This window comes from Ailuropoda melanoleuca, chromosome 3 (assembly GCF_002007445.2).
Source record: "Ailuropoda melanoleuca isolate Jingjing chromosome 3, ASM200744v2, whole genome shotgun sequence".
In the NCBI taxonomy this organism is placed as follows: Eukaryota; Metazoa; Chordata; class Mammalia; order Carnivora; family Ursidae; genus Ailuropoda; species Ailuropoda melanoleuca.
Genome location: NC_048220.1, coordinates 138,753,849 through 138,766,374, shown reverse-complemented (window position 1 = coordinate 138,766,374; position 12,526 = coordinate 138,753,849). Strand labels below are relative to the sequence as shown.

The 12,526-nt window shown below is 39.1% G+C and overlaps 1 protein-coding gene across 1 annotated transcript in view; it reads right to left on the bottom strand.

The window, feature by feature from the left end:
• Positions 1 to 12,526, bottom strand: part of CTNND2 (catenin delta 2) — a 966,176-nt gene that overhangs the window by 201,402 nt on the left and 752,248 nt on the right. The gene's annotated exons all lie outside the window — the stretch shown is intronic.

The window sequence follows — 12,526 nt, the reverse complement described above, 5'->3', positions numbered from 1 at the left end:
AAATCCAGTACCAGGTCTGATGACAACGGGCTCAACAAGGCATTTAAATTTACTGTCACTTGTGACAGCTTTGTCAATTTTTCTCAGAAAGTAATGCTCATGGAGGACCTAGAGATTGGTCTTCCTTCTGTAACTAAGGACAGGCAGCAGTAGAAAGTGGAGGGCATGTCTCCAGTGGACAGACTATAACAGTCATTAATGTAGGCAGAGCAAAAGCAAAAGTCTTAGGTCAGGTGGAAGTTTTTAGGCTTTTAAATATTTTTAATTTTTTTTAAAGATTTTATTTATTTATTCGACAGAGATAGAGACAGCCAGCGAGAGAGGGAACACAAGCAGGGGGAATGGGAGAGGAAGAAGCAGGCTCACAGCGGAGGAGCCTGATGTGGGGCTCGATCCCATAATGCTGGGATCACGCCCTGAGCCGAAGGCAGACGCTTAACTGCTGTGCCACCCAGGCGCCACATAGGCTTTTAAATATTTTTAAGCAAAACCTTAAAATGGGATTAAGTTTAGAAAAGGTCATCAGTATTGGATAGAAGTTCTAATATTTGAAAATGCTTTTAAAGTATTTTTTGTTATTGTTCGAAACAGAACACACAAAGGTAAAAGAAACAGAATTATATTCTACTTTGTTATGAAAGAAGGATTGTATTTTCTCTCAAGACTAATCTAAATAGACATCATCACTGCAGATACTAAGAATAAACTATCATGGTTGTCCTTAGAAATACGACTTCCATCTTACTTTTTAAATAAGCTTTCAATAAATTTGAAGACAAGATTGTGTCTCATCTGTTGTGTTATGAATGGAACAAAGAGAACACAGGTATTCTGAAATTTATTAGTATCTTTCATGGCATACATTGAACTTACAAGGGCATTAATAATATTAATCTGAAAACTGATAATCTTGGATTGTTAGCAACTGAAGGGACAGTTTTAAATCGGTTTTATAAAAATTTGACTGTACAGACAAAACTCTTCCTTTTTTTTTTTAAAGACTTTATTTATTTGACAGAGAGAGAGAGAGCAAGCACAAGCAGGGGGAGCAGCAGGCAGAGGGAGAAGCAGATTCCCCATTGAGCAAGGAGCCTGGTTCCAGGGTCCTGGGATCATGAACAGAGCCAAAGACAGATGCTTAACCGACTGAGCCACACAGGTGTCTGCAGACAAACTCTTTTCAACTGTCTTTCAAAATAACATTTGTTGGGAACTTTACTGAGGTAAATGCAAGGGAAATACAATGTTTTTGGTGCCCAGAATGTATAACAATCCTTTAGTATAGAGGGCTGGCTTGAGGGCAAATCCTGCTTGCTTGTTTTTGTAAATAAAGTTTTATAGGAACATAGCTCTGCCTGTTTATTTACATATGGTCTATGGACTATAAGGGAAGAGCTGAATATTTGTATCAAGGACTGTATGACCCACAAAGCCTAAACAATTTACTATCTGGCCCTTTACAGAAAGATTTTTCCCACCCTGCTTTAGCATATAGACCATTTTCTATAAACTTCTGTGTGCAGATTTGCATTGCCATTAGTATTGTAAATTGGGTACACAAAAAATGCTCAGTGGTACACAGAAGGTGCCCCAAAATATATTCTGATTTGGATGCATTTGAAATGCTAGCAATATTATCGTATACAATTACCTTGTCTTAAATAATATATAAACCTGTGTATTCATTGTATTAAGAAATATTTTGTTAAATTTTAGATACTCAAAATACACTCATTTGCAATCTTAATAAGAATTTTTTTCTAATAAAATAGATTTGCAAACTTAAAAAGCACATTAAAGTGAAATTAATATCAGAGCACCTGGGTGGCTCAGTCAGTTAAGTGCCTGCCTTCAGCTCAGGTCATGATCTCAGGGTCCTGGGATCGAGCCCCATGTCCGGCTCCCCACTCAGCAGGTAGACTGCTTCTCCCTCTGCCCCTCCCCTCTGCTCATGATGTCTCACTCTCTCAAATAAATAAATAAAATCTTAAAAAAAAAAACAATTGGGACATGTAAATGTTCTAAAATATGGGTGGTACGTTTTTCTGTAAAATATATTTCCTCTAAAACCTAAATAGTAAAAGAGAAATTTTTGCATTTTTACATGCAATTAATTTAAAAGAATCTAAAAGCATTCTGTGATAATAAAGCAATTTTTACTGTTTTCTTTTTTTTTTAATTAGACAGAGAGAGAGTGTGTGTGTGAACGTGGTGGGAGTGAGGTCATAGGGAGAGGGACAGAGAGAATCTCCAGCAGAATTCCCACTGCACGCAAAGCCCAATGCGAAGCCCGATCTCATGACCCTGAAATCACACCCTGAGCTGAAATCAAGAGTCAGACCCTTAACTGACTGGGCCACCCAGGCACTCCTACTGGTTTCTAAAAATCAGAAAAAAAGGTAAGAAGAAGGGAATATCAAAGGAAATATAAGGGCCTAATCTAACATCTGATAAGAAGTGAACAGATGGAAAGGAGACGGTCCAAGATAACTCTTTATTGGGCGCTTCTCTCCATTACCTTCCTCATTAATTCATTAATTAGTGTAACCTCATTCAGAACCGAGCATGGACAGAAGTCTTTTAGTCCCCATTCATTGCACCTTTCCAGGCTGGCTCCATCTGTGTTTCACATTCCAGAGAGCTCATCACAGAGCTTGACCCCGGCTCCGAACTTCTTATATTAATTCACTTCTGCAACCCCCAAGTGCTTCCTGACCCATGAGAGCTACAGTGGACCTCTGATCAGAGGCAGCTTTTATCACCTCTGCTTGGATGACAACTTGGTCAAGTGGATGTGATGTGGCAGAATTTTTTTTTGGGGGGGGGGTTCAGTCAACCAGTTGCAGGGAGCCCTCAGTACTCTGAGTTTTGGTTAGACTATCTGGAGACAGAGACAAGCTTGAGTGTAGACCCACAAGTCTCTGAGGCCATTGGAGATAAAGGCTGACATGCTTGGCCGAAGTCAAATGTGGGTAACAGCCAGGAACTCTATAGCTGTTTTGCTATAGACAAACAGACACACACTCACACAGACACACATACACATACCCTCACATATACATATGCACACCTATACTCTCTCTCTCTCTCTCTCACACACACACACACATCCATTAGTCCTGGTAGACGGAAAGAGATTAGTGAGAAAAACAGCCATATATGGCATTCTCTATAAAGAAATGAGACACGGTTGTTCTGCTCACATTTCTCTTTACTCCTTCCTCTTTCTTCTGTGTTGGTTTAACATTTTTGTTATTCTCTCTTTTCACATCCCCTTCTAATGGTGGAACCCAATCCTTCTCCCTGGGAGCACTGGGCTTCGAGACTTGCTCTGATCAACACAGTATGGTGGAGGTGACGGTGGGTGGCTTCTGAGACTGGGTCACAGAAAAGGCACTGTGGCTTCCTCCAAGCCCTGTCTCAGATTGCTTGTTGAGGGGAGGCCAGCTGTTATGCTGTGGGGACCTTCAAGTGCTGCCCTGAAGAGGACCATGTGGCAAAGAACTGGGGCTTCCAGCCAACAGCCATGGGGAGACCACCTTGGGAGTGGAAACTTCAGATGCTGCAGCCCCCTGAGGGACGCTGAGCCAGAACCACCCAGATTTGCCACTCCTGGACTCCTGACACTCAGACACTGTATGGGATTCCTTCTCTTCCCTCTCCTTTCTCTTGGTCTCTGGACTCATTTTTCCCCCTCTACAACAGTTTTTTCCTAGTTACCCCTGTCCTTATAACTTAGGTCCACTTGTTCTCTTTTCCTCTTCATAAAGTGTACTGTGAGAGAACAGATGATCTAGGAAGGAGGATCCAGCTGAACACTGACACTAAATAAAAAATGCATTTTAATTTAGATTATAAATGATGAACTTTTTTTTAGTACATGTGCTGCTGAAGGGAGCACTCTGAGTGATTAACTTTTAAAAAATGTATCCGTCTTCATGTTTGCAATTTATTAAATGGCCACTTCCTTTAATGTGGAATAATCCTGTTTTATTTTTCCATGGCTGCTATAACAAGTTGCCACAGACTTAGTGCTTAAAAGAACACGGATTTATTATCTTGTAATTCTGCGGGTCTGAAGTCTAAAATGGATCAGCAGGGTGGCGCTCCTTCTGGAGGCTCTAAGAGAACTTTCTTGTCTTTTTAACTTCTTTTTTAAAAAAGATTTTATTTATTGATTTGAGAGAGAGAGAGAGAACGAGAGCAAGAGTCGGGGCGAGGTGAGGACGTGTGGCTGGATCCCAGAATCCTGAGATCATGGCCTAAGCTGAAGGCAAATGCTTAACCCACTGAGCCACCCAGGTGCCCCTGTCTTTTCTGACTTCTAAAGGCTTGCCTGTGCTCCTTGGCTTGAGGTTTGTCTCCCTCTGACCTCAGCATCCATTATCATATCCCCTTCTCGGACTCTGACCCCCCTGCCTCCCTGTTAAAAGGATACTTAGTATCTCACTGAGCCCACCTGGGTAATCAGGGACAATCTTCCCATCTCAAGATCTTTAACTTAATCCCATCTGCAAAGCCCCTTTTGCTATCTAAGATTCACAGGCTCTGAGAAGTAAGACATGGACACCTTTGGGAAGCCAACATTTAGTACCATGCAACCCCTTAAAATATTGCTAAGCTTCAAATAAAATTAAACCTTTTATTATACCTTTACGGTCAGGCGTTCCCCTAAATCTCTAAATTCATCTTGAATCACTCATTCATTTATTCACTCTATGCATATTAAGGACCAGGTGCCAGGTTCTGTTTGATGCTGAGGTTACATTACTGAACAAAACAAAAAGTCCCTACCCTCAGGGTCCATTGTTGTCACAGTCCTTCTGCTTTGGCCAACACGGCCATGTTTCTCCTCCTTGAACACATAAGCTCATTTGTAGCTCAGATCTTAGACTTATTACTCTCTTAGCCTGGAACATTCTTCTTCTGACCTTTCCAAGGTTGATCCTTCTTTCTGCTCACAAGTACCTTAAATGTGCAAAAACTCAGAGAAACTTTTCTGGATCATTCTAAACTACTTCCCCAGACACTTGGCTATCAGATCTCCTATTTTAATTTTCAGCAGAGACCTCATCACTAATTCCTATTTCCCATGCCTTTTCATTATTTGATCTCTTGCCCTTTGCTCACTGTTCTTTGCCACAACAAGGTCCTAGCCACGACGTGAAAGCAAGGGGTCTGAGTGTTCATAGCATACAGAATACATACAGCACACAGAATATGCTCTGACACATGTTAGGTGCGCACCAAACAGGTGCTAAATAAATACAAGAATTAACAACTGAATGATAGACCCTTATAAGATGACATGTGCTCCAAGCATTGGACACTCCGTAAGTATTACAGCGCGGCAAAATGAAGTCATGATTTAAAGAAATAAAACAGCAGAGATTACAAATAACAGATCCAAATGAGAATACAAAATGTTACTTCAATGAGATTATAACCCTTGACTCTACAGAAATTCTACTTTCAGCTAGTAGAGAAAAATTTATATCACTAAAAAACATTAGTCAATTTAGCATTAGAAGGCTTATCTCTAATGCGTCACTTGGGTAATTATCTTCTATTAACTCCCTGATAATTCTAAATTAGCCAAGGTAGTACTAAAATTTCAATTTGTGAAAAAAACAGTGGAATAAACTGAATTCACGGTGGTATTTAGCATCCATGCAAGCGACTTCATTTATTCTTATCTGAAAGTAACGTAAAGATGTTTTAGTATTTTGGTTGACGGTCACTAGCAAATTTTAATTTACCCAATGAAAATATGCTAATTTCTTTGAGATTAAAATCTCCAATAAAATTGTTTTATAGCATCTTTCCTTTAATTATATGTATTCAAAAGCTTTCCCTTACAGTATAAAATTATTACTGTTCCAAATATAATTTTGACAGTAGGTTTGGTTGAGAAGACATTTAAATAACTAATTATGTATACTAAATATATTTAAAATATAGTTTATTTTTATTTCAAGCACAGGGTGGCTCTTTTCCTTGAGATTATCCATATTCATGAGCAGTAATTGGTTTATTAAAATTTCTTTAATAAAATCTTAATTACTTTCATTGGATCCTTTACTCTATTTTAATAGAGGGTAATTTTGGGGTTTTTTTCTCCCTAAAAGAGGTAAAGGATATCTTTAAAAAACTCAGTTTGACAAAAAACGTATTTTAATAATCTTAAGTCTTAAATCATGATAAAATCAAACACTGCCTGTGCTATGCAAGTCTTTTCTATGACCCCTCATATGCTTTTAATCTTTAGACCTAAAACACAATCCTTGAACATGGGTAAGGCTCAAACTAAAGACAAGTTGCATTGAATTCATTTTAAATAAATGCTTTAAACATTTACTTTTTATTCATCAACTAATTAAAAATTAACTTAATGTATTTAATGAGGATTTATTTTTAAATGAATCTGTCATTCATCTTATTCGAGAGTGAAAACTTATGCACCTGGAGAAGGGAGAAAAGAGAGAAGAATGCAGGCAAATGATTATCTGACTCCTCTATCCCCACCTGTTCATGCTTGGGGTCCTGGGTGGGTGCAGGGTGGCTGACCAAAATCTGGAGGCCCATGACACCCTACACTCGTTCTATGCTGTGTGCATGAGTGTGTGCATGTGTGTATGTATGTGCATGTGTGCACGCACTTTTGTGCATGAGTGTGCATTTGTGCGTGTGTGCATGTGTGCAAGCGTGCACGTGTGCATGCAGGTGTCTATGCGTGTGCATCTGAGTATTTGGGTGCATCACAGAAACACTCCCAACTATCCCTGAGAAGTCATGACCCTCAAGGTGTGGTTGTGAATTAGGACTGTCTTGAAAGTTCTCCCAGATGACATAGGGGATAGCCTCAACAAAATTTGCACACCACCTCATGTAATGCTTTTCAAGATAAAACCACTGACCTTAAGTCAATGATAAACTTTACCAAAATGTTGGTATAATAACGGGTAGTTAAAGTAAAAAAGCAACTAATGGGACTACATCACACTAAAAACTTCTACGCATCAAAAAAAGAGAAGAAAAAAAAATAAGGGCCACCTAGGAATGGGTGAAATTATTTGCAAACCATATATTGAACCAGGGGTTATGTCCAAAGTACGTAAGGAATTCCTACAACTCGTTAACAAAAAATAAATAATTTGAATAAATATGGGCAGAGGAACAAAATAGATATTTTTCCAAAGACGACACCCAAATGGCCAGCAGGTACATGAAAAGATACTTGACATCACTCTTCAAATCAAAACCACAATGAGGTATCACCTCGCACCTGTTAGATTGGCTAGTATAAAAAAGACAAGAGATAAGTGTTGGTGAAGATGTGGAGAAGAGGGAACCCTAATTCACTGCTGGAGGGAATGTAAATTGGTGGGTTCATTATGGAAGACAGTATGGAGGGTCCTCAAAAAGTTAAAAATAGAAATACCATACTATCCAGCAATCCAATTTCTGGGTATATATCTAAAAGAAATGAAAATAGGATACAGAAAAGACATCTGCACTTCTCTGTTTATTGTAGCATTGTTCACAATAGCCATGATATAAAAACCACCTTAACCTCTGTCAGTGGATGAATGGATAAAGAAGATGGGGCATATATATATATGGAATACTACATGGCCACAGAAAGAAGGAAATCCTGCCATTTGTGACAACATAGATGGACTTTGAGGACATTTTGCTAGGTGAGATAAGCCAGAAAGAAACCAATATACCATGATATCACTTACATGTGGGATCTAAAAAGCCACATTTATAAACACAGGGGGTAGAATGATAATCATCAGGGGCTGGGAGGTACGAGAATTAAGGTATTGTTTAAGGGTATAAAAATGCAACAAATAGATAAATAGGTTCTGGGGATCTGATGCACAGCTTGGTGATCATACACAACAATACCGTATTATAAACTTTAAAGTTGCTGAGAGACTAGACCTTAACTGTTCCCACCACAAAAAAGAAAGATAGTTATGTGACATGACAGGTGCCTTAGCTAACACTAAGGCAGTAATCCTTTTGCAATATACAAATGAATCAAATCAACACCTTATGCACCTTAAACTTCCACAATGCATTATGTCAATTATATCTCAAAGACAATAACAATTATTTTTTAAAAATGTGCTATGTGAATGCCACTTTGAGAAGAGTAATGCGAGGAAGTGGATATGACAGTCATTCTGTTACGCGTGCGGAAGAGTGTTTTAAAATACATGTAATAAAGATGGATGTAACAGTGCTATAGAGAAGAATTTAATTTAAACACTTAGTGTCATGCATCATAGGAAATCTTGTAAGTAATTGTATATTATTGTTTTAGGGAATTAGGATTGGATGCTGGATAGTGTGACAGAGCCTTAGTGGATTTTATCAATGGAATATCGGTATTTCTGGGATCTATGTGGGCAAAAAAAATTCTTTGTTAGGACTGGAAGCTTTGTCTTACTTTTGCACACCCTTCCCCAAGAGCAATCCGTTTTTTGGTGCTAAGTGCTTCCCACCACCCAATTTGTAAAGAACCTAAATTTAGACCATTAAATATAATTTTAAAAATGAAAAGAAAATGGGTAATTCCTTAGGCCAATATTTCTCAAATTTTCTTTCCAGAGTTCCAGGAATGGGCTGATCAGAACGAATGACCTCTACGTTCTCCTCTTTAATATTCCAGGAGAAGAAACTGCAGTGACTATGGGGTTTAGGTGAAGGTTAATCCTTTCAGAATTGAACTCACCCAATCATTCTGAGTTGAGAGTCTCGCAGAGGTGGTGATGAGATGAGAGACGGCTGCAGGGGCTGATAAATGTGTGGAGTGAGCAGGGAGAAGAACTGGATTTTCAGACTCAATAACCATAAACTGCCACCCTACTACTGCCACTGACGGCTTCTAGCCCCAATACACAACTCTTTCTAAAAGCATCACATACGCATTAAATGCTGAGAATCAAGCAGAATTATCCTTGCTTATTTTGAAAACAGGTACAGCACTTGGTTAACTCCAAAATGGATGAAGAGTGAGCTGTTCTTCACGTTAGCAAGTAAATCAGATCTTTGCTTTTACAAATGAGGCAAATTCTGGTTTGAGCTGATTACACCTACCCAGGCCCTGATGCGAGGTTTTAATTCCCGAAGTTCTAAAACAACTTGGTTACTGACACAGACGTGGATGTTGAGGTGCTGTCTTGGTCCAATGCCAAAACTGATCCTAGCAACACTCTGATGTTTTTAACACCAGTAGTGCACATGAAAAGCATTGAACATGCCAGTATAGATTAGTATGGGCAAGAGGTCCATATTCATTTATATTTTTTATTAATAATTTAAGAAATGATCTTCACTGCTTTCAGAGCTGGAACTAATTTTGATGAAAACGAGGTAGTTTTATAGACAAAAGATGGTGACTGTTTTTTTGAAGAAAGAACCAAAGTTGGGTGTGTGTATGATATCTCTTTCCATTTTAAGTTGGATTCTGTAGATCTAAGCTTTTTTGAATTATAGTAAATGTTTACAATAAAGGAATAACAAGCCAGATTCGAGTCATCAGAAAGGAGGCTTATCTTCACCTGGGACCAGGCAGTACAGTTCCTAGGATCTAAGAAGGAGACGCTCTTCCCACAGTACTTTATTTTTAAGTAAATTGCAGTTGAAAATAATTTGGAGGTGAAGGGTACCAAAACATGCCACCCCTAAATACAGCTCTTTGGCATATAGATAATTTTGAGTGAAAGGCCACTGAGCACCAACCACCAGATGGAAAAAGCTCTCCCGCGGCACAACTTGTCCTTTTGTAAAGGAAATTTACATTTATAAAGGAAATTTCCATTTGTCAAGATGTCTCCCTTTTTTGTACCAGGAAGAGGAGGACTGTTAATGACTCTTAACAATGAAGAAAGCACCAACTTAAATCTGTAAAACAAACATTAGCATACAACCATGTTTGACCATACTTTTCTTAGTCACCTTCTCATAACCTATCTACCCCTCTCAGCAGCCCCAAGCCCCTTTTCCTTTGTTTAGCTGAAGATGGTATCTAAGCCCAAGTTCTAACCACCTCTTTGAGCTACCCCTCACTGGGTGCTCCCACATGTATGTGCCATATGTGTGTTAATAAACTTGTTTTTCTCTCGTTAATCTGTCTTTTGCCTGTCTAAATTACAGGACCCCAGCCGGAGAACCTAAGGGGGGTAGAGGGGAAAAAAAGATATATTTTCCTCCCCTACAAGATGTCAATGTCTGATAGTAACCATCTGTGAAAGTCATGGGTTCATGTTTGAACACAGCATTTTTGTAAATGAACCATAGAATTCTTTATTTTTCAATTCCCAAGAGTTAGGAATAAAAAATTGGGCTTGCTTGAAACTATAGCCTTTCTCAATGACCTTGGGTAAGCCAGACCTTGAAAACAATGTCACCAAAGTACCCAAGCTGAGTTTTATAATCTCTGGAATCTGGCCCTGGGCCTCTTTTTCTAAAAGTGACTGCAATTAAAGATTATGTTCTTTTATCTGACAACTGTCATATTCTTCTGTGTAGTAATAAAGATGATTTCTTATACTTTGGTTGTGTAGTTTTGTATAGTCCAAATCACATGTATTAAATAAAGTAACTTAAGTTTGCCTCTTTCAAAAATGATTGAAGAAGGGAGGGAGGAAGGAAAGAAGAAAAAAAGGGGGATGAGAGAGAGAGAGGAAGAGAGAGATTCAGAGACAATTAGCTCCATGATATAATGATTTTTCAGAATGTGGGAGGTGAAAGCACCATAATTTTGGGCCCTGGGTTAAGTGATATGGGGACAGACTCATCCAACTGCTTGCTCCAGAAAATACCTGCCTCCGGAAGTTTAGACTGTGAACTACCAGCTTGCTTATCAAAAGTAATAGTTTGTTTGTCAAAACTCACTTCATGACCCCTGCCTCCCTGTGCCACCAGTCTAGAGCTATTATGTTATAAACTCTGCCCACTCCCAGTTATTTTCCGTCTTGGAATACCCACCTTAAAAACACCCAGCCAAGGATCTACAGCCTTATAAATACCCTGCCCAATTTCCCTTTTGATTCCTACAAGGTGGTACTCTCCCTTACTGTAGTAAATCCAATAAACTTAGCTTTTCTTGATCTGTAGGATTTTCTGGTGGTCTTTGGAGAAGTTGATAGTTGGTAAGCCACGGGAATTACTGAAAATGAGTAGATAAGTTAATTTCATTTTTGGTAAACACAGATCCTGGGAAATTCCTGAAACTGCAGGGCATCCACTGACCATAAAGCCATGACTTTATTTGTGTGGATGACAGTGGGTATTAAGCTGTTTGCACCTGTATTAAGTACTACGACCCAGAAGTTACAAAGCTCCACATGCTTCTTGGTAGGGCCCCAGGCCACCATTCCAAACTCTCTGGGCTTAGAGTATAGGCAAATATGAATTATAGAACCTTGCACAAAGGTAAGGATGGCCACCTCCTTGAGGTTTTCTTTGTTAAACTACAGGTAGCAAGCACATCCTCTTCACTTCTCCTGCCAAGAGTCGGCATAAAGACTCCAGCTGAATTTGTGGGAGCATCCTTAGCTAAGAATCCCTGGGGACACTTTTCTATATTGGGTCATTTTAAAGTGCAACCTTGGTTCCTATGGTTCTCACCAAGAACCCGCCTTGATGAAGACATGGTGGCAGAATGAGAAGAGCAGGAGCTGGGAATCAGGCTGGAAGGGTAATTCAGCTCTCACACAATCAGGATTAGAAAGCGCTTAGCTCCCAGTGGGCTATCTATTGGTGCCTACTGAATGAAAGAATACAGAATGAATGACGTTATTGAGTCGTGCTGATGTTCATGTACAGGGATCTCAGATTTTCAGAGCATGACTGAGCTGGGCATCCAAATAAGAGCACCCAGAAAAAAAAAAAAGAAGAAAAATAGCCAAATATACCTAACATTTTTGAGTTCTTGTTATACACCAGGATTTTTGCTACCATCTTGCACGTATTAATGCATGTAAACCTTCAACAGTTTCCATTTTACCGATGAAGAAACTGAGACACAGAGCAGCTGAGTCGCTCATCTAAGGGCATTACACATGTAGGTGAAAGTGAAGGTCAGGAGTCTGGCCACGCTGCACAGGAACAATCAGACAGACGTCAGGCATGGAAATCTGCTACTTGAAATTGGAGAGAGGTGATGTGGTTTGCAGTCCTTTGAAGCACAACACACATGAACACAAGAGAATGTTCTGCTTTTCATCTTTTGCCAGTTTCTTTTTAGCCTCGGGTCATGTAGCTTGAGAAATTTTAAGAAGTCATACAAGTTCATAGAACGAAGAATATTCTACTTTGAAACAACTTTTACAAATAATTTTTCTTGCACACCTTAATTCTCCTGACCTCTACTGAAAATTTGCAGCTATAATCTTCCATGGAGAAAATACTGAACAAAACCCAGATTGAGATGAAGGGCAAATTTAAAACAAATCCTTTCCTTATCCACCACACTAATTTTAAAACAAGGTCTTATTTTCCATTAAAT